Genomic DNA, 22,103 nt, shown 5'->3' with positions numbered 1-22,103 from the left:
ACGCAAGAGGCACCGCGACGGACTAAGACCAACTGCAATATGCCACTTAACGCCTGAGTAACTTAGGTGACATAAAATAGAGTGAAATTGTAAACGGCAAACGCATGAGAATGGATGCAGAATTCGGTGACATAAATATGTTATTAGGAAAACAAGAAATCAAGCAAGCGTCAAATGGGCCGCAAAAAATATAATTGTTAAATGAATCATCATTGGTTGCTTACTTAAAAACACACCACAAAGAAGAAAATAGCGAATTGGTTGCACTAATTTTTATGGTAAATTTTATTACCGGTATATTTTCAGCAACGCTTTATGAAGTTTAACAGTTTACTATTATTATTATTAAGAATCAAGTTCGTTACTGACGGTAATTGTATGACCATTGCCATAGAATGAAGGAATGAAAAAGACAATGATTTATACAATATTATAATACAAAGTTCAACTCATCATTATTCTCTTAAATATTATGTATTTTCAAACACTTTGATTTTTTTTTTTTTGCATTGTATTGAATTAAAACTTAATGCATTAGTTTATAAGATTTCAAGGGACCACTTATTAAAACAGAAATGGATTAATTATTTTAAAGGCACATGTAAGATTATGCGCATCCGGTAGAATATTGACAATTTTAAAAGTAAAAAATAAGCCGTTTTTTTTCCTGATTGGAATCATAAATCTTATCTACACTTAAGTTTATGACGATAAACATTATTTTTTAATTGCATGAGGTTCTCAAAAGAATTCTAAAAAATCAAGTAAATTTTCAGGTCAATTAAAATGTGCAGTTCTTTACCATTTGGGCGTAAAAATTGATATGGATGTCATTTTTCTACTACATTTCACATGGAAATATAATATATACACATACAAAGTCATTTTTTTTTTTAAGCAGCACATAGAAATTAAAATATATCATTCATATAAAAGTTCATATTATTCAGGTCTTTAGTATTTAAGGTCTTTAGTTTGTCTCGTATACCGATCCCTATACATTGTTTTGAAAAGAATGAAAAACTCCGAAATTTTCCGAATATACTACAGTCCTTATAAAAAATGCCTAACACTGCAGTATTTGACCTACTTTGCATTTACAAGTAAAACAAAAAAATGTTAATATTTTCAAAAGGCATAAAGACATGTTTCTACATGCAGATTAACTTTTCATTCATAAAAATAAGCATCATATTAATTCTATACAAAAAAAACTATCCCGCAGAAATGCAGTTTCAGAATTAAAAGGTATGTCGAATAACAGACCGCCTTCTGTCGGCCCGTTATAACTGTGTGGCTAATGTGAGAGGACATGGTACATGTATAAAAACATCTTTTATCCGTTTACATGTGTCCTTGGTGTTTAACAGCTAAAAGCACATTGCAATGACTCAACACTTAAATAGAACATGTCTTTTAACACAAATACACTACCATGCCTGATCGTATACTCTGTAAACTTATAAATTTCCTTTAGCAAATTATGTTGACACTTCAATTTATTTACATGGGCAAATGATAATCACTTAACTTAATTCATACATTACTTCCTCTTTTATATATTTTAGCAGGATGTCAGATGTCTCCGATTGTGCTGTCAAGATATGGAACTTGACCTGCCCACCTAAAAAAGGTAAGCAACTAATAAATTAGAAAAAAATGAAAAACTAAATAATTTAAAACAGTAGAATACAATTATAACTGTACGTTTAATTCACAATCATGGTAATTTCCATTGCCCTTACATTTGTTTAAAAAAATCCTCTTTTTTAAAGCATGGTGCTCATCAACTGTCTTTGTTCAAGTTTTGGAACACCTGTGAAAAATAAGAGATACATTTATCTTTTCAAAAAGATAACTTGCATGACAAATCCATCTATCAATATGTTAAATTGACATTAATTTAACCTCATTAGGATATCATTAGATAAAAAATGTCCCATATTTGTTAACTTTCAACATAACTTCAATGTTTATATGTTTTCATAGATAAATTAAAGATGACGGCATAGGACCTACATGTTTTAGCATACCCCCTGCAAACATAATTAGTGGGGGATATATAGGAATCACCTTGTCAGTCCGTCCGTCGGTCTGTGCAAAATTCGTGTCCAGTTTTTATCTCTCTTACGGAGAAACATTTGAAATTCATACTTTACACAAGATTGCTAATGACCTGGGGATGTGTCTGACCTTAAACAAGATCATTTTGGCAAGGTCAAGGTCATTAACATGAAAATTTGTGTCCGGTTTACATCTTTTATGTAGAAAAATTAAATTGTTAATGACCTGAAGATGTGTCATGACCTTGACCATGGCAATGTCAATGTCATTGTTTGAAAAATGCTTCTTTCATGTCTGGGTCGTGTCATGTCTTGTATCAATTGAATAATTAGAGGGTAAAATATGATTCAAAGCTTGCTTGGGTGTGGTCACATAAAATAAATTGTTAGATCTCATCCCAGTCTGCTCCGTTGAAAATGGCCCGTCCCAAGTTATTTTATCTTTTCTTTTTTTTAACATTATGTGGAAAGAAATCGAGCTCTGAATACCAAAAATTAAATTGCTTGGGTGTGGCCACATAAAATTAATTGTTAGATCTTATCCCAGTCTGACGCGTTAAAAATGGCCCACCCCAAGGTATTTTATCTTTTTTTTTAAATTATGTGGAAAGAAATCGAGCTCTTAATACCAAAAATTGAATAATAATACTAATGCCCTTTATTTAAACTGGATAGCACAATCAGCTTACAAAAACTAGTTCACAGTGTGGTCCTTAAAACGTACTAGTATTTACAGAAAGCAACTTCATACAAAAACTTTTTTTTTTAAATAGAGCAGTTGTTCTTGGTAGAACATTGACGGATAAATCCTTGAGTTATGATTTTTTTCTTAGCAGGGGGGGGGGGTATCATTTGTGAGCTTGCTCACAGTACCTCTAGTGAAAACTACAACAACAACAATCAATCTGTCCATCGTCAGGGGCAAGAAAGACAACCCCCCAGAACATTTTTACGAAAACAAAAACCACTGATAAGTTATTTTGTTGTATCAATTCTCATATTTTACCTGTTCTGTTATCAACCATTCATTCAATGACACCATCTGGTATTTATTCCGTTATTTTATATACATTTAGATAGTGTAACTGCGTTTCTAAAGGATGGTTTATTTTTTTATCGAATTAATGTGATGTTTATTTTTATGAATTTAAAGTAAATTTGCATGTAGAAATATGTTTTAAGCCTTGAGAAAATATTACTTATTTTTTGTTTTATTTCTAAATGTAAAGTAGATAATAGACTGTCGTGTCAGGTGCGTTTTTAATCGAGACTAAAGTCTATTTGAACAATTTTGGAACTGTTCATTCTTTTCAAAGTAATGTATCGAGATCTGTATACGGGACATACTTAAGACCTGAAATACTAACACTACTGGCTCTAAAAACCCCTGTCCGTATGAAAATCCACTGTCTTCCCCAGTCATCCCGTGTTTTCACTGTCGTTCCATGTACATTCCCTGTGTGCCACTGCACAGAGCCCCTGTATACCCTGGCATCCCCTGTGCGCCCCTGTACACAACCCCTGTGTGCCACTGTAAGCCCTTGTCACCCCCTGTACACCCCTCTCATCCCCTGTAAGCCACTGTTTACCCATGTGAATGCCCCTAACATCCCCTGTACGGTCTTTAACTGCTCGCTAAGTAAATAAATAGCTTTTAATTAATTCGGAATTTTAAAAATTTATATTTAGCATTCATGTATTAGACGGTGCTTGGTTTTTTTTGCATTTCATAAAGGGCAATATTATTACAAACGTGGATAATTTTGATTCAACATTGACACAAATCAAGATATACATGTATACCGATAAACCGCTCATTTTATTACATGCATTTAAACAAATGACCGTGTTATGTAATTTGTAAAAAAAAAAAAAAAAAAAAAAAAAAAAAGGAAAAAAGAAAGAAAGAAAAATAAGTGGAGGAGTATGTGAAATCTGCAATGTTCTGTGCAATGTAACCTGACCGAGATAAAGCGCATAATAACACAACATGATCAGCACGTGCAGATAACCACACACCGATCGAAATGATGAAATGATGACCAATATTTTGACTGTTTTGACCAGTGTAATGATGCATAGAATTAAACAGCCTTTATGAAGTTCATGTAGATCGCGAATAATTGCTGTCAGTATTGTTTTTTTTATAAATCATGAGAGAGAGAGAGAGAGAGAGAGAAAGAGAGAGAGAGAGTTGATTTTTTTCGGAAAGGGGGATTAGACCGGTCCATTGACACTTTCAACTTCTATCAGCTAGTGTGCATTTTCCAGTTTAGTTATTTATATGCATTATTGTATAGAATTGTCCACATGCATATACACTGTTGAGCAATGATACCGTTAATGAATTATTTAATGCATGACTGTATGTAAATGCCGGTAACGGGGTACCATTTAATTATACACACATGCATTATCTTAAACAATGGTCAGGGTTTCGGATCAGAAAAATGAAATATAAATAATAGCAATGTACAGTTTTAATAAATATCACTGTGCCAAATAATGTTTTGAATTTAAAGCTCTTCAATCTTTTCATGTTTGATATTCTCAGAACTGAAAAAGTGAAATTTTCAATTTCTTGTTTCTTTCTTTGACAGACTGGGAAAAAGGTCATAAGGGTTATTTAAATTATTGCATTATTGTGTAGCATTACCGAGCATCCAGACCTGAGGACGTGTGTGTATATACAAGTACACGTATGTCTGTCACCTCATTGTTCTTAATCTCGCTACCGTGCACTGCAAATTGTAAAGAAGGGCTGTATACAGTATATAGCTATCATATGATCACTGACCGACCATTCAGATCTGAGGAAGTGTGTGTATATATACATGTACACGTGTGTCTATCATCTCTTTTTCCCTATCTCGATACCGTGAACTGCATGTTGTCAAGAAGGGCTGTGTACAGTAGCTATTATATAATCACTGACCGAGTGAAATAATGTCAACATCCTCTCCTTTGAAAACTGTAGCTTCAATCAGCTAGTATGTTAATCATGTGTCTTCAAGTTTTTTGATCAAATGATCTGGTGAAGTATAAAACATTGATGAATTAAAAATCAATTTGACAGCTCTAAGTTAATCTAAATAATTATAGAAATTTGATTATGAAAATTAATTTGGATTGCATGTTTACTTATTAGGAAATTAATTCCCGGGTAAAATATATAATTAATAAATTTAATTCAAAATCAACCCAAACTCTCTCTCTCTCTCTCTCTCTCTCTCTCTCTCTCTCTCTCTCTCTCTCTCTCTCTCTCTCTCTCTCTCTCCTACATGTATACAAAACACATTTATATTTTCTGACCTTGGCGGGCAATTAATTAAATTATCTTTGATATCATCCACTTTGCAGTAAAAAGAGTTAATATGACAATTAGAGTTTGGAAATTAATGAAATTGATTGTTAGGGTAAATCATCAGTTTAAATTCAATTCAAGTGTCCAATAAGCCGGTCAGAAACGTATTGAACAAACATGCTAAAATAATTTCTTAGGCAAACTTATATAAGCTATTGAAACTTTATTTTGCTATGCACGGGAAATTAATAAAGGTATAACCAAGAACTTAAAAAAAGGAGGAAAAGTGTACACTATCGTCACATAGCTGATTATGAATTCTACATTCCAACTGATTTGGTTTTAATCGCTCATATATGTTTAGATGTATACAAAATCCAAAACCATGTGCCGCGCTTGATCTTAGTTTCTAGTGTGTTGTTTATTATCAAGAATCATATGATTCATAGGATTTTAAAAGATATTCATAAGTAAATTGTACATATATCTGTAGACAATTTACAAAAATGAATAATTCACTCAATGTTGTATTTGTTATGTCTGTTTTTCAAACATTAGGGAGTTGCGATGTTCCCGAGCTCTAAAGGACTACATGCCCTGAGGGCTTGCACACCTAATATAAAAAATATTTTTACCACCCGGTGCATCTCAAATGTTTAGTTGCTAGCATGATTATTGAAGTATCAAAAAATTATCAACTAAAACATGTGATTTCTAAATTACGATAACAGTGTGTCTTGTGATTCGGCGCTGTTGTTGAGTTCAAATATTGACTTATAGCTCAAAATATAACACATGTGATTTCAATAGTTGAAATAAGACGATAATATTAAAAAAAACAACAGTCAAAAGCCGTACAGGGGATGTCAGGGGCACGCACAGGGGTATACAGTGGCTTACAGGGGATGACAGGGGCGTACAGGGGGTGACAGGGACTTACAGTGGCACACAGTGGGATGTGTACAGGAGCGCACAGGGGATGCCAGGGTATACAGGGGCTCTGTACAGTGACACACAGGGGATGTACAGGGGATGACAGTGAAAACACAGGGGGTGACAGGGGAAGACAGGGGATTTTCATACGGACAGGGGTTTTTAGAGCCAGTAGTGTAAAGACCTGAATGGCATGAATTTATTTTAAATAATATATTTGAATTTCTATGTTCTGCGTCAAATAAAATGACTTTGTATGTGTCTCCAAGGTAATAATGATGAGTTGAACTTTGTATTAGATAAATGTACAAATCAATGTGTTCTCCATTACTTTATACTACATATATGGCGATGGTCATACACTTACCGTAAGAAATGCTTACAGTAAATAACGAACTCGGTTCCTAATACTAATATTAAAATGTTAAACTTCGAGACGTGTTGCTAAATATATATTAAAATGTCCATAAAAAATAGTACACCCAACTTTTTAATTTCTTCTTTGTGGTGAGTTTTTAGCTCACCTGAGCTGAAAGCTCTGGTGAGCTTTTCTGACCACATTTTGTCTGTCGTCCGTGTCCGTCTGTCTGTCTGTCTGTCCGTCTGTCCATAAACTTTTCACATTTTCAACATCTTCTCAGGAACGAACTACTGGGCCAATTTCAACCAAACTTGGCACAAATCATCTCAAACGTGATTCATGGTTGTGATAATTAACCACACCCTTTTGCAAGGGGAGATAATTAGAAATTAATGAAAAAATTTAAGAAATTTTCAAAACTCTTCTTCTCAAGAACTATAAAGCCAGGAATGCTGAAACTTGTGTGGAAGCATCCTCACGTAGTGTAGATTCAAAGTTGTGAAAATCATGACCCCCAGGGGTAGTGTGGGGCCACAGTGGGGAGGGGGTCGAAATTTTACATAAGAATATATAGAGTAAATCTTTAAAAAAATATTCTCAGAAACTAATCAGCCAGGAAAGCTGAACTTTGTGTGGAAGCATCCTCAGGTAGTGTAGATTCAAAGTTGTGAAAATCATGACCCCTGGGGTAGTGTGGGGCCAAAATGGGGAGGGGTCGAAGTTTTACATAAGAATATATAGAGTAAATCTTTTAAAATCTTCTTAAAAACTAATCAGCCAAGAAAAATGAAACCAGTGTGGAAGCATCCTCCGGTAGTGTTGATTCAAAATTGTGAAAATCATAACCCTCGGGGGTAGTGTGGGGCCACAATGGGGGGGGGGGGGTCGAAGTTTTACATAAGAATATATAGAGTAAATATTTAAAAACCTTCTTCTTATAAACTAATCAGCAAGGAAAGCTGACACTTGTGGGGAAGCATCCTCCGGTAGTGTTGATTCAAAGTTGTGAAAACCATGACCCCGGGGGTAGGGTGGGGCCACAATTGGGGGTCGAAGTTTTACATAGAAATATATAGAGTTAATATAGAGTAAATCTTTTTCTCAGAAACTGATCAACCAGGAAAACTGAAACTTGTGTGGAAGTATTATCAGGTAGTGTAGATTCAAAGTTGTGAAAATCGTGATCCCTGGGGGTACGGTGGGACCAAAAAGGGGGGTCAAAGTTTAACATAGGATTATATAGAGTAAATCTTTAAAAATCTTCTTCTCAGAAACTAATCAGCCAGGAAAGCTGCCACTTGTGTGGAAGCATCCTCAGGTAGTGTAGATTCAAAGTGAAAATCGTGATCCCTGGGGGTAGGGTAAGGTCACATTGTGGAGTCAAAGTTTAATATGAGAATATATAGAGTAAATCTTTAAAAAGCTTCTTCTCAAAAACTAATCAGCCGGGAAAGCTGAACTTAATGTGAATACATCCTCAGGTAGTGTAGACAACTGGGCCAATGTCAACAAAACTTGGCACAAATCATCTTAAACGTGATTCATGGTTGTGAAAATTAAGGGCCATACCCTTTTTCAAAGGGATATAATTAGAAATTAATGAAACATTTTAAGAAATTTTCAAAACTCTTCTTCTCAAGAACCATAAAGCCAGGAAAGGTGACACTTGTGTGGAAACATCCTCACGTAGTGTAGATTCAAAGTTGTGAAAATCATGACTACAATGGGGGGGGTCGAAGTTTTACATAAGAATATATAGAGTAAATATTTAAAAACCTTCTTCTTATAAACTAATCAGCAAGGAAAGCTGACACTTGTGGGGAAGCATCCTCCGGTAGTGCAGGAAAACTGAAACTTGTGCGGAAGCATTCACAGGTAGTGTAGATTCAAAGTTGTGAAAATCATAACCTCTGGGGATAGGGTGCCACAATGGGAGGGGGGGTCCGAAGTTTTACATAAGAATATATAGAGTAAATATTTAAAAACCTTCTTCATATAAACTTATCAGCCAGGAAAGCTGACACTTGTGGGGAAGCATCCTCCGGTGGTGTAGATTCAAAGTTGTGAAAATCGTGATCCCTGGGGGTACGGTGGGACCACAATGGGGGGGGGGGGGGTCAAAGCTTTACATAGGAATTTACGGAGTAAATCTTTAAAAATCTTCTTCTCAGAAACTAATCAGCCACGAAAGTTGAATCTTTAGTGGAAGCATTGTCAGGTAGTGTAGATGCAAAGTTGTGAAAATCGTAATTACTGGGGGTAGGGTAAGGCCACAATGGGGAGTCAAAGTCTTATATGGGAATATACATGTATAGGGTAAATATTTAAAACCCTTCTTCTCAGAAACTAATAAGAAAGGAAAGCTGAAACTTGTGTGGAAGAATTCTCAGGTAGAGTAGATGCAAAATTGTGAAAATCCTAATCCCAAGGGGTAGGGTGGGGCCACAATAGGGGGTCTAAATTTAACATTGGAATGTATTGAGTAAATCTTTAAAAACCTTCTTCTCAGAAACTAATCAGCCAGATGATTCTTTATAATTGTTATAAGACTTTGGCCCTAGGACAATTCTTTATCCTCCCAAGAAGATTAAGAGTTTGATGTAGGTTTATATCCCATATATAAACAATCGTTAAGGATCTTTTCGAGAACTGCAATACTCAACATGTGCTATGACTATAAAATAATCCTGTTAGAAAAGGGACTAATAATTATATACATAAGAATATCCAGGGGGAAAATGAATTTTATTTATACAGGATCTACATGTACAGACCCTGAAACGTACTACTACACCAAAAAAGCGTGCGACTTTCGTGCGAGAAACGTTTCGTGTAAACCGTTTAGCGTTTCGTGTAAACCGTTTAGCGTTTCGTGTGAATCGTGAAGCGTTTCGTGTAAACCGTTTAGCGTTTCGTGCAAAGCGTGCAGCGTTTCGGGCAAAGCGTGTAAATCGTTTCGGGCAAAGCGTGCGAGAACCGTGTGAAACGTTCATCAGATTTCATTCGGAACTCTCTGACAATTTAATTGTTTGAAAATAGCGCTCGTGTTAAACATTACTTTAAACTGATTAGCAAAACTCCTTTGAGATATTCTCGTGAAAAAAATATATAAGAAATTATATACTTATCTTTTTACAAAATTGAATTAATTTTTAACAAACAAAAGAAAAGTACGCGTATTGAAAGAAGACTAGTTACTGAGACTATTCGGCCGTGTACAACCAGTACACATAACCTCTGACATCGGGTAAGACCTGCACCTGGCTGAACCTGTCAATCAAACTCTGTGTATTCGTTTTCATTGGATGGTCACGCGTCTCTTTTTTTGTCAATAGCCAATAGAAATTTAATGACTTCAAGGTAGTCGGAATCAGTATTTGATGATGCACACAATTTCAATGATAGATTATTTAACATTAATTTAAACAAAATTAAATGTAAACATAGAAAGAAAATATTCTGTTCATTTCTATGAAATGCGGGAAGTAAATTCTTCTGAATCCCGATTAAAAATATTTCTACAAGTTATTATTTTAATTATTTAAACACTGATAACGGAAAACAACAAGTTATTAACACACTGAAATTTTCCTAAAATGTACACATGCAATTAATTATTATGGGAATATATATGCATGGAATTTAATTCAAATAGATTATGATAGAAATATTGTACGCCGTTATGCGGGGCGCCGGTTATGTATACGAATATTTTTTAATTTTTGTTCTTTCCGAAATCCAAAATAGTAATGACAACTTTCTTTATTGTTTCATACATTGATTTTCTCTGTGATATTATGTACGGAACATTTATTTACGCGAATGATTCGACATAAAAAAAATCAATCGGTTGTTTTATAGCATTTTTCTAACTTATGTGACTAATTTTATTTTACATAACTTTCAAAATTATCAATGTAAATAATTACAGGTTTATTTACAGTTAGTATTTTTACATCGTATTCTATGAAACCAATAAAAATATTAATGTGAGAAGAAAAAACAAATCCCGCCGAATACTGAAAAACCAAATTATCAATGTAAATAATTACAGGTTTATTTACAGTTAGTATTTTTACATCGTATTCTCTGAAACCAATAAAAATATTAATGTGAGAAGAAAAAACAAATCCCGCCGAATACTGAAATACCGATTTCAGTTTGTAATCATACGGATTTTATTTTTCGTATTTAAATATTGTGTTACGGTAACTTTTTTCTCTGGAATTTTTATTATTTACGGGACTAATAAGAATCATGGATATTTCTTTTGAGCAATAAATATATTTATAGAAGTAATATTTTTGGCTAATTCTGTGAATAAATAATTTTTTGCTTTAAATATAAGTACCAAATTAATTAATAAATCAATTCAATACGTATGTACATATATGTTTCTAATATCAGTATTTCTATTATTTCATGTTTTCTTGAAATTGATTTTTACTAACAGAGGCAGGGTAAAAATCCGAGAGGACCCGAATCGATCAGGATAAAAGCGTGTCCAAAGCGTGTGAAAAGCGAGCAAATCGTTTCGTGCGAGAATCGTTTCGTGTAAACCGTTCAGCGTTTCGTGTAAATCGTTTAGCGTTTCGGGCAAAGCGTGCAGCGTTTCGTGTAAACCGTTCAGCGTTTCGTGTGAACCGTTTAGCGAGCGTGTAGCGAGCGTGCAGCGAGCGTGTGGTGTAGTAGTACGTTTCAGGGTCTGTATTATTGTATATTGACCAGATAGTTTGTATCATGACTCCATTAAGCTGATTTTATCATACCTATTTTTCCTCATGTGATCGATGTGGCCCATGGGCCTCTTGTTCACGTAAACAACGAATGATGATTCATTCAAAAATTATCTTTTTTGCGGCCTATTTGATGTTTACATCAATATGTTTTCTTCTTCCAAAATTATTGTACACATACCAAACCACAATATTTTGGCTAGCCAATCTTTAATTTACTGATTTAAAAACTTTATAATTGTCTTTAAAAAGTCTTAAAAACTGGTTTATTTCTTTTTAAATAGCTAAAAAACTTGCCTTACTCTTTTAACTTCTTAATAACATTATTTTACAATGATTTATAACATTATTTTACATTTTGATTAATTGTTAAATATGAATAAGCAAGGGACGATACCTTCATTAATTGACTGTTACAATCCTTTACCTATACTCTTGTTAAAGGCTTTCATGATATCTTTAATCTGGGGACCACACATCTAACCATTTAACTTCATGGCATTAAGGACAGAATAATGATGCATGATTTTTTTCCCCAAAACTGTGATAGTACAGAAGAACCATGAATTTTACAATTCTGGTAAAGGGCTTCATGAACATTATTACCATTAATTTTACCCACACACACACACATACACACACACACACACACACACACACACACACACACACACACACACACACACACACACACACACACACACACACACACACACACACACACACACACACACTGGGGATTAAGAACATTTTTTATAAATTATAGATTTAATATATTTTTACTGAATGACCATCTTAGCCCCACCTAATGGGGTGAACTTCTGTCTCTGGGGTCATGAATTTTACAATTTAATTAGAGGGATTCAAAACATTATAACATGCATTTAGTTTTTTATCAAATGTATATGGGAGTAGAGAAGATTCTCTAATATTTAATTTATTTTTAGTAACTGGCCATTTTGGTCCCACCCAATACATTTGTAGCCAGGCCCTAAAACCCTGACCCAGGGGCCATGAATTTCACAATTTTGGTAGAGGGCTTCATAAACATCATTGCAATGCATTCAGTTTTTCAACACATGTGTAGAAGTTTATTTGGCTCCGCCTATGGCACTCGGGGTGGTAGATCCATGAACTTTACATTTTTTTATTTATATATATCTAGTACATGGATATTGTGATTTTAACGAAATGCACGTGGATTTTTTTTTCAAATAATCAATCAATAATATTCAGTAGTCCTAATCATCCTGAAATATGGGAGTCGCTTTTCTTAAATTATACAATGTAGCAAATCTAGATTTGTGTAAACTGTAATACAGGTATACATGTAGCACTTCAACACTTGAATATTTACCCAATTTCTTGTTGACAAAAGACATTTGTAGCGAATTTTAATCGGTGTCGTCAAATATTCAGAACGTTATGTTGACTTTGAAATAACATTGCATATATTTAATTGTGATAAGTTCAAATACTATTTTATCAAATTAAACTTGGAACAGACACAGATACATTCAACTGACTCTACATGTAGTTTCTGGATTTTTGTTTTCAGTAAATTACCGTAACCAAAAAGAGGCCCATGGGGCCACATCGCTCACCTGAGCAACAATGACAATGACTTTGTGCCATATTGTGCCGTATGGCCCCTCGGTAGAATAACAAAAAAAAATTCTGTAAAGTATCCGAATTTTACACTTATTTTTGCAAACAAATTTAATATGAAAATCCCTTGTGCAAGATAAAAAACTAAACTTTTGTTAGGGGTACACTGTTAGAGTTAACTTCCGATTTGTTTTATTTTCGTGCTGCCCCCCCCCCCCCCCCCCCCCCCAATTTTATAAAGCGGTCGGAATTTAAGAGAGCATATACCTCAGCTACTAGTTATTGTATTCTTTTAATATATCATAATAGTTACTGCATTTTATTTCTTTAAACCAAATAAAGCCCGAAGGGCTTTATAATAGATTTGATCACGCCCTGACCGAAATGATCACCTCATAATATTCCTTATTACTTATATTTATATAATTTTAAGCCATCGTACAATTTAATCTTTAATTATAAATAAGCAAACCCCGCCGGCGCCTCAATTTGCCTTCATTTGTATTATGGGTTATATAGTACAAAATCGATACCCAGTGTTATCGATCACAGACAAAGACACTGGATGATGTAAATATACCTGAATAACCTCATAACCTGAATCCACTCGATTGCAAAATATTGTCACGCGATATGTTAAAGAGCTATTATAATCAATGTATTGAATATTTTACTAAGGCCCGACTCATTTTTTTTCATTTTTATCTAAAAAACAAATGGCTACAAATCAGAATGATTTTCCGCTCTAATATTTTCTTAATGTATCCCCGTAGAAGAAATGTGTCAGAACTGGAAACTGTTTTAACGGTGTCGTCTATTTTACTCGTGTCTGAAAACCTATCAAAATTGATAAAGAATTTATACAATTCATCGTATAAGGAAGGGGCGTCATATATTAGTTAATGTCTAATGATCGACCAAAATTTCAGTGTCAATCGTAGAATTATAAACAAGACACAGAGCTCACAATTCTGCTAGGTTTGAGTCATTTTTTGTTCACCTTTGTGAGATTATTACATTCAACAAAGTCTAGAACATTCCATTCAGACGAAACGTTCACCGCTTCAATGCGCTTCATTGTATAGTGTGCTTTTACATGTAGGCTATTAAATATGATGAACGTTGCAATTCAAGTTCATTTGAGGTCAAGAAGAAGGTTTTTAGGTCACTTGCATCAATCGGGTGACCTAAAAAGTCACTGGATCAGAGTTTGGCTTTTAAATGTATGGGTTATGGCACTGAAGCGGCAAGAGAAATCCCCTCTGACAATGAAATGACATGGCTAGAATTTACAAAAGTACTGTTTTTTGCCTACTGACTCACTTGCAGTATTCTCTAAAAGTTGTGTACTCATTATAGACCATTGGATTCTCCTGCGTTGCATCATTTCTCATAGAAGAGGCAGATTTCGCATCCTGAAAGTTTCTCGAAGAATATTGAAGTTTCACTTTACTGTTGTTGGATAGATCAGTTACATTTTCTGGTGTTGTTCTTTGTATTCTTGAAATTTCTTGAGCTAATCGTTCGTAGTCAATATTTTAAGCCATTGAATTTGACTTTTTGGCACAATCACTGGGTTGAGTTTTCGCGGATCAGGTTGCGTCAATAAAATAACTAAATATGTATAAATTTATACAAAAATTCAAATAAAGCTTGTAAAGTTCTGGCAGTCGAACAGCAAAGCATAATTATCCTCATGTGCGAATAGTCCTTCATCAAAAATCCCACACGGTGCCTTGGTAAAGAAAACACCTGCAACAGTAATAGAACTAATTAAAGGTTTATGATAAAAAAAAAAAAACTTACTGCCTAGACTTCAAAACTGACAAAGAATTTTATTATTATTTCTAACATAATGAAAATACTACAGAAATTGGTTTAATTGCATTTGTTTATATTCATGGAAAAGTGGGTAATTAAGTCCAGTGATGAACCTGCCTGCGCCGAAATTATCAATAAAATGCTACGGCTGACCAGGGTGCGTCAGAACATTGATATGGACTTGAGCTCATGTACTTATAAGGTTCGGAGATTTGAGATACAGTATCCGTGCGTATAAAAAGGAGGTGCGGGAAAAGCAGCTATCCAGTATTCTTCTGGAAGCTGTCTTTTGCCTCCTCTTTTTGTGCAGGTAAGATCATATTAAGATACTTGCGCGTTTCTAATAAAAGTTAACAGGAATGATTCAGGGAGCTCAAGTAATTATAATATTTTATTTTCAGAGTTTTTGTAAGCAATGTTTATTGTTATTCATTTACATTATATTATATTGTGGAGTTTTAATCCGAATGAATTGTTATATCTGAATAAAATAGTAGTCATCTGGAAGCTGTCTCTTGTCTACTCTTTCTGTACAGGGAAAAGCGCGACAGGAAGAGGAGGAGATAATTCAGGGTTATAAAACGTGGCAAATGCAACGTCAAATGTCTGGTCAAGGACAAATAAGTTCTTTGAGCGCAATCATAGTATGATATTTCTATTGAAAAAATTTTGTAAAAATACTTTCAGATTCGTAAACAATTTGTCAAAATCTAATCCGCTATCAATATTTAATATTTCACAAAATAATTTAGTGATACGGCTATACTGTGATGTACCATACGCTAATGGCCGACTGGTTTATATAAACAAAGACTTATTTTAGATACATGAGCAAAAAGAATAAAAAAAAGTTACTATGGGTAGGACCTTTTCTTATAGGTGAAAGATGGACCTTAAATGTTAACAGTAAAGGTCCGGCCGGACCATTTTACGGACCGGACCTTAACTTATACGACACCGTTCACAAAGCGAACTGTACCCTTCACAAAACAAACCGTACCGTACAAAAAGTGTGCGAGATTATTTATGCAAGACCCGCCCAAAAACTGCCAAAAACTCCCTACCGCACCGTGCAAATGTGTGCAACTTCCATTTACGGTTAATTTACTAATGTATATTGATGGATACGGAGGAAGTTATCGCTGATCAGATAAATGCAATATTTTGCCAAATATTTTTATAAGAGAATAAATAACACATGCTAAAATGTACCAATGATATCACACAATTCGTGGTAACACTATTTTGATTATTTTCATGAAATGTCATGAACATTGTGTTCATACTGGACTTTTCATAGCATCAAGTGATGAGAGAGAGAGAGAGAGAGAGAGAGAGAGAGAGAGAGAGAGAGAGAGAGAGAGAGAGAGAGAGAGAGAGAGAAACCTGTGTGTTAATTATAAGGTTGAACTTCATTATTTCGCTGAAGGTTTCTATTTGAGAAGGATTTTATTTCAGGTCTCTACGTGCTTCACATGTCAATCAGTTTAAGTATAACAGTACAGGTCACGCCTAGAAAGAATAACCTTACCGTGACCAGGCTACACTCAGGTCACAGTAAGAATTCGTTCCATATGCTTGCAATGTAGCAGCCGCGAAGCGGATCAGCTTCCCGTTGATTTTAAGTCTGTTAAAAGTCGATTTTAAGTCTGTTAAAATAATCTGCAGAGGAAAAACACAATTTTATACATTACAAACCTTTTTGAGCATGCATAAGTAGTTTAGTCAACAAAATATCCATTTAATGAGTCGTACCAGAGCATTTTGTTAAAATACGCGTTTGAATTTGCCTGCCATTTTGTCAGAAATCTCACTTGGAATATCTATGATTTTATCGTTAACATGGCGACAGCGAATTTTCAAACGTGATTAAAAGTAGCAGCGATTTCGTTGCAAAAACCGTTAATGTGGTAAAATGGGATTATGAAAGAGTAACATTGTAGGTATTTGAGACCAATCATATGGAAATTTAGGCAAGATACAGCACGATATAACTGTCATGTTGATTGCTTCTAGCTATCAATATATCATCAGTGCCGATCATTCCTTTAAAAGGAATCATTGTTTTATTTGCTTCGAAGCGAGGACGAATTCTATCGTTAAACCGGGTCCGTAGGAGTCCGTGTCATTTTAACGATAGAACATTTTATCTAAGGTCACGCCATGCGCCGCGTGTTACTTTGTTCCTCCTTTATAGCTAGAAGTAAATTATCGAATGAAAACGTTTTAGTTTTATGTTTTCTTAAATCCTTCTTAGAAGAGTGTTCCTATTTAAAAATTATTCAACAATATTTTTCTTCCGACTTCATGGTTATAACTGATGTGCTGGCGATCAGAGTCTCTTTCCCTCGCTGTCCTATATCTTTGTTACTAGATGGATTCTTAATATATTTGTTACTTTAACATTCATTTGTTGATTGCCGGGTATGTTTCCATGTCCTGTTTACAACAGGTATGTGAGTAAAAAGGTAAATGAAATATAAACAGGAAAGTCAGCATTTGCAAAACGTCAGCTAAATCGCATGCATACAGTTGTGTGCGGACTCTTGTCAAACAAAATGATAAATATCGCAATTAAAATTAAAGCTATTAACTTATTGTGTGTATCCAGGTGTGTGAATATCGTAAGAAATATGTTACCTGTACATGTATAATGTAACGGAATAACGAAAACCAATAGTCATATTTTGACTATAGACGCGTAGGTGTGATCTATGTATCGAACAAGTGCAGAAAAATCATCAATATTTAAATGAATAAAAATCCGTGTCGGAAAACTTTATAACAGTTGATTTCAAAATTTCTAAGCTGAAATTCACTTTTTATCATATCATTAATTGCGTGTATATTAACATCGTCTACTCACCAGGGGTGTTTGATCGGCGACAGTACGCAATAAAGATTGATCATAAGCATAATGAATAAAAATTTTTAAAAAAATGCTTTTAATAATAATAACTAGCCTAAATCAAGACAACGACAAAGGAAACTAAAGAAATATCGGAATAAAGTCGTGGCAATTTTTCATACATCTAGCAATTGTAAATGGATTAGAAATATTTAGTGACTTTAAAACAAGTACATGTATAGAAATGAAGACCTAAGATGCCCGTAACAATTATTGACAGAGTAAAGTCAAACAGTCCTCTTAATCTACTGTATGTATTACATTTAACTAAAATTAAATACGAAGGATAACAGATTAATCAAAATTAAAACTATTCTCCGCTTCCCAGTTTTCAATGAGTACAAGTTTCACGCAACGTTTCAAAAACGGGGGAACAGATGGAAGTTCTGATTTTAATTAGATTGAAATACATTTGTAATATATCATATAAAACAAGAACATATGCCTGTCATAATATCATATAAATAAAGAAAAATACTTCTCATTATTGCGTGTATCACCTAACTGAAGTCAATCGGGCAAAATTTTAATTTTTAATGTATTTTTGAATTTATTAAAAAAGTGAGGTTGCATACAAAGATGAATCTGAATTTTTGAAAACTTTTATCCAAACATGTAATATGTTTTTCCATTTGTGTTACATATACTAAATTGAATTTTAAAAATCAAAAACGTCAAAAACAATATTGATTCATTTTAATTTTTTGTCAAGAAGTTAAGAATTAAGTTCATATTGGTTACAACTTTATTGTTCACAAGCCAATCGCGTAAAATAGTTCGTGAACTGTGGGTGGTCATTCTTGCAATGTGCGGGATCGTGCATGCATTACAAAAATTGTTTTGCGTATTTTATTTTTATTTTATTTTATTTTACAAATTGCCGTGTTTTATTCTAAAACAACAGCGAGTGTTTTCTAAAGCACTGCAACAATGCGTTTGAATTGTGTAACTGATTGTGAGTGTGTTTGTACTTATAGGTTTTATTTATTAATATACAATCCTCGAAATAAAGAACCAGTGCATAGCTGAAATCAGTACCAGGGATTTAGCGTTATTTATTCATACAAGACCCTGCGACATGATTTAAAACGTTTTACTTCAGAAGTAAACAGCAAATTCAAACGTTCAAAAGGCAGCGCGATCGTGAGATAGGTGCTTAATCGTTTTATAATGTTTGAATACATAAAGGGTACGCAGGTTTGTTTCTTTTTTATTAGGGCACTCGGACGACACACTGCTCAACGCTTTATCAGCCGAAGAAACACGGAGAAACACATTTCAAATGACCTTTGTGTTTAGGAATGGATATGTGAAAGGCACACACGCTCTATTTGCTTTTAAACACAGCGCGAATAGTTTCGACAAAGACCTGGCCTGGCATTTGATATAATCATGTTAATTTCCTGCCGTCATTTCGCAAAAGGTTATTTAGCGGGGCGGACAAAACGTTTTTTTTATGGATGAAAACGTAAGCAGCACGACATGTAATTAAGATGCTAGTTTATGTTATCTGCAATGTTTTGACCCCCCCAAAAATGGAAATTGATATTTTCTGTGAACTGAAATATGTTGGACAGTAGATATAATGTTATAATTTGTGTTAGTGAAATTTAAAGAAATGATTTTGATATGATGCTATGCAACTTGAATCAGAAAAAGAAATAATGATAAATATTGAAATCAATATGGATAATTCCTTATTTAAACATATTTTATTGAGTAATCAAATGGATTAGGCAACAGGCAAAGCCTATATAAACCCTCTCCAGAATACAAAGTAAAGAAGTGGTGTTATGAAATAATCATAGAATTTAGAATATAGTATAATTTACCAGTTTACAGAGTGATATATTATTGATATTGTTTGTATACAAGACAAAGGATAATTCGATAATAACAAATAGCTTGACTGTTGTTATATGATTATAAATTGTAAGTTAATTTGTTGTTTAGCATAAACATGAACACATTCATTCCTATACATTTATAAACCCATCACCTCATTCATTCATACCGACAGACAGACATAGAATATTTGTGTCATGATCCAGCCCCTTTGAAAGAAACAGTAATTTTAAAAAAAAAGAACTAATAAGTAAAAAAAGTCAAAAACGCTTAGAAACTATAACATAACTGTGAACATTAGAAACGATTTTACAATTTAAGTTGTATGAAAAGTCAGAACTACCACAAAGAATATAATTAATATGAAAAGGTACACTAATGTTATCAAATTGATTAAAAAGTATAACTCTTTGTTGAATGTATCTTGGACACTTAAGAAAAAACTGTATATTACCTTCAGATTCGGACCCACAGTTTGTACATTGACTATCATCAATTAAAAAATAATCCTTACATAAATGAGCATTTAAATTGCTAGCTTTATTACGTAATTGACATAAAATAATATTTTCTTTCCTATTGCCAAAGTGTTTGCAAGCTTTGGGTATATTTTGGTTTTGAGTTTTGACTTAAAAATAGACAAAGATGATGAATGTTTTATTTCTGTATCAAGATTATTCCATAACTTAATTGTAGACGGAATAAAGCTATTGTAATAAGAAGTAGTCCGACATAGTGGCAGAGAGTAAAAATTGCCATTAGACCTAAGATTATATGCATGTTCAGTTGGAAAGTATGGTTGAATTAAATCTAACAAGTACTGCATAGACACGATGCCTTTGGTTAAAAAAAACTAAAATAAAATTCAAAATAGCCTCCCATTTTAACGTATCAACATTTAACAATAAATTGATTAAAAATATCGAAATTGCCTGAAATGAAATGCGATCCTTATAATTGGAGACGTTGAAGTTCATATTTTTGTTCTTTTTGTAAAATATCACAGACAAAGCTTCTATTTCCCTTTGGTAAAACAAAAGATATTATCATTAAAACGATATAATGCCGTTACAATATATTTCTAAGATTTTTTTTTCTTCAAAATCCATACCATAACAATGTAAAAACTCAGTATATTCATGAATTATACGAATTTTGAAAGCATTTGAGTATTTTAAGTCCCTAGTTGTCTTTTATCAACAATAGCTGTTGACCGACGTATTATAAAGTGCTTAATTTAACCTTAAAAAGTTTTATCATACTTTGTCCATATGATTCAGTAGATCCAAACGAAAGTTAAGATTTGTTTCAAATATAAGGTGACAATAAACTTACTTGATTTCAGCTTTGTTTTAAGCTGAATCCGTCCTACTCCCCAAAGACCCGTCTCCCTCTTGTTTATTAAACTCTTATTAAACCCTTAAACAGATCGGGTACACTACCTTATATGAATAGCATTATTTAACACGTGACAATCAATCGCAAAGCATGACGGTCTACTACGTGTTTACGTTTCAACAGCCACACGTGGTTTTTCTCTATTTTTTACACAATATTACTTGCTTCTCGGAAAAATGTACAACAAAGGTAAAAAAGGAAAGATTACGTACCATAGACTTTGTTTCATGCTCACATTGAAAGATACCTGTTGTTTAAGTTCATCAATTGCGGTTTCAAAAGTCAGTCAATACTGCCGGTCAAAGTATTTTTGCGATGATTCAAATAATATCGTTTTCCAGCCGTATTTTAGCATCGGGACGCCTTAACATTGCTGCGAATCTTCGAAATAATGAACCAGTGCATAGCTGAAATCAGTACAAGGGATTTAGCGTTATTTATTCATACAGACCCTGCGACATGAATTAAAACGTTTTACCTCAGAAGTAAATAGCAAATTCAAAAGTTCAAAAGGAAGCGCGATTGTGAGAAAGGTGCTTTATCGTTTTATTTTGTTTGAATACATAAAGGGTACGCAGGTTTGTTTCTTTTGTATTAGGGCACTCGGACAACACACTGCTCAACGCGTCTATTCGGTTGTGATCGGACATTCGGTGGACAGCAATTTTTGACAGCTGAAGAAATTGATGCAAATGATTACCGTGGAGACATAAACAGATTTTTTTTCTGTACAAAAATGTATACGGATTAGAACTAAAGCGCCAGAATATCTTATTAGAGTATGTATGAGTCTTGGAAAAAACTTTAACTGTGAAATTTGCTATTTTTCACAAGTTTTTGTACAATACAATATGTATTATTGAAAAAAAAACACAGTGTATGAAATATTCAAGTTGAACTGAAATCAACCGAAGTAACACAGGGAAACTCAATTCAAAAGACCTTTGTGTTAAGGATTGGATATGTTAAAGGCACACACGCTCTAGTTGCTTTTTTAACCCAGCACAATTAGTTTCGACAAAGACCTGGCATTTGATATATATATGTTTCCGTTGAAGAGAAAAATTTCCTACCGTCATTTCGCAAATGAATGAGGTTATTTAACGGAATGGACAAAGCATTTTTT

The 22,103-nt window shown here is 33.7% G+C and overlaps 1 long non-coding RNA gene across 1 annotated transcript; it reads right to left on the bottom strand.

Annotated features, from left to right (window-relative positions):
* Positions 1-1,205: 1,205 nt before the first annotated feature.
* Positions 1,206-21,036, bottom strand: LOC128159963 (uncharacterized). Its single transcript, XR_008240215.1, has 4 exons — positions 20,915-21,036; positions 14,329-14,757; positions 1,746-1,816; positions 1,206-1,624 (listed from the first exon to the last, which is right to left on the bottom strand). It is a non-coding gene; the product is annotated as an uncharacterized LOC128159963 (long non-coding RNA).
* Between the last annotated feature and the right edge of the window lie 1,067 nt (positions 21,037-22,103).

This window comes from Crassostrea angulata, chromosome 8, assembly GCF_025612915.1.
Source record: "Crassostrea angulata isolate pt1a10 chromosome 8, ASM2561291v2, whole genome shotgun sequence".
In the NCBI taxonomy this organism is placed as follows: Eukaryota; Metazoa; Mollusca; class Bivalvia; order Ostreida; family Ostreidae; genus Magallana; species Magallana angulata.
Note: the sequence above shows the minus strand (reverse complement) of the source record. Positions and strands in the feature narration are given on the sequence as shown.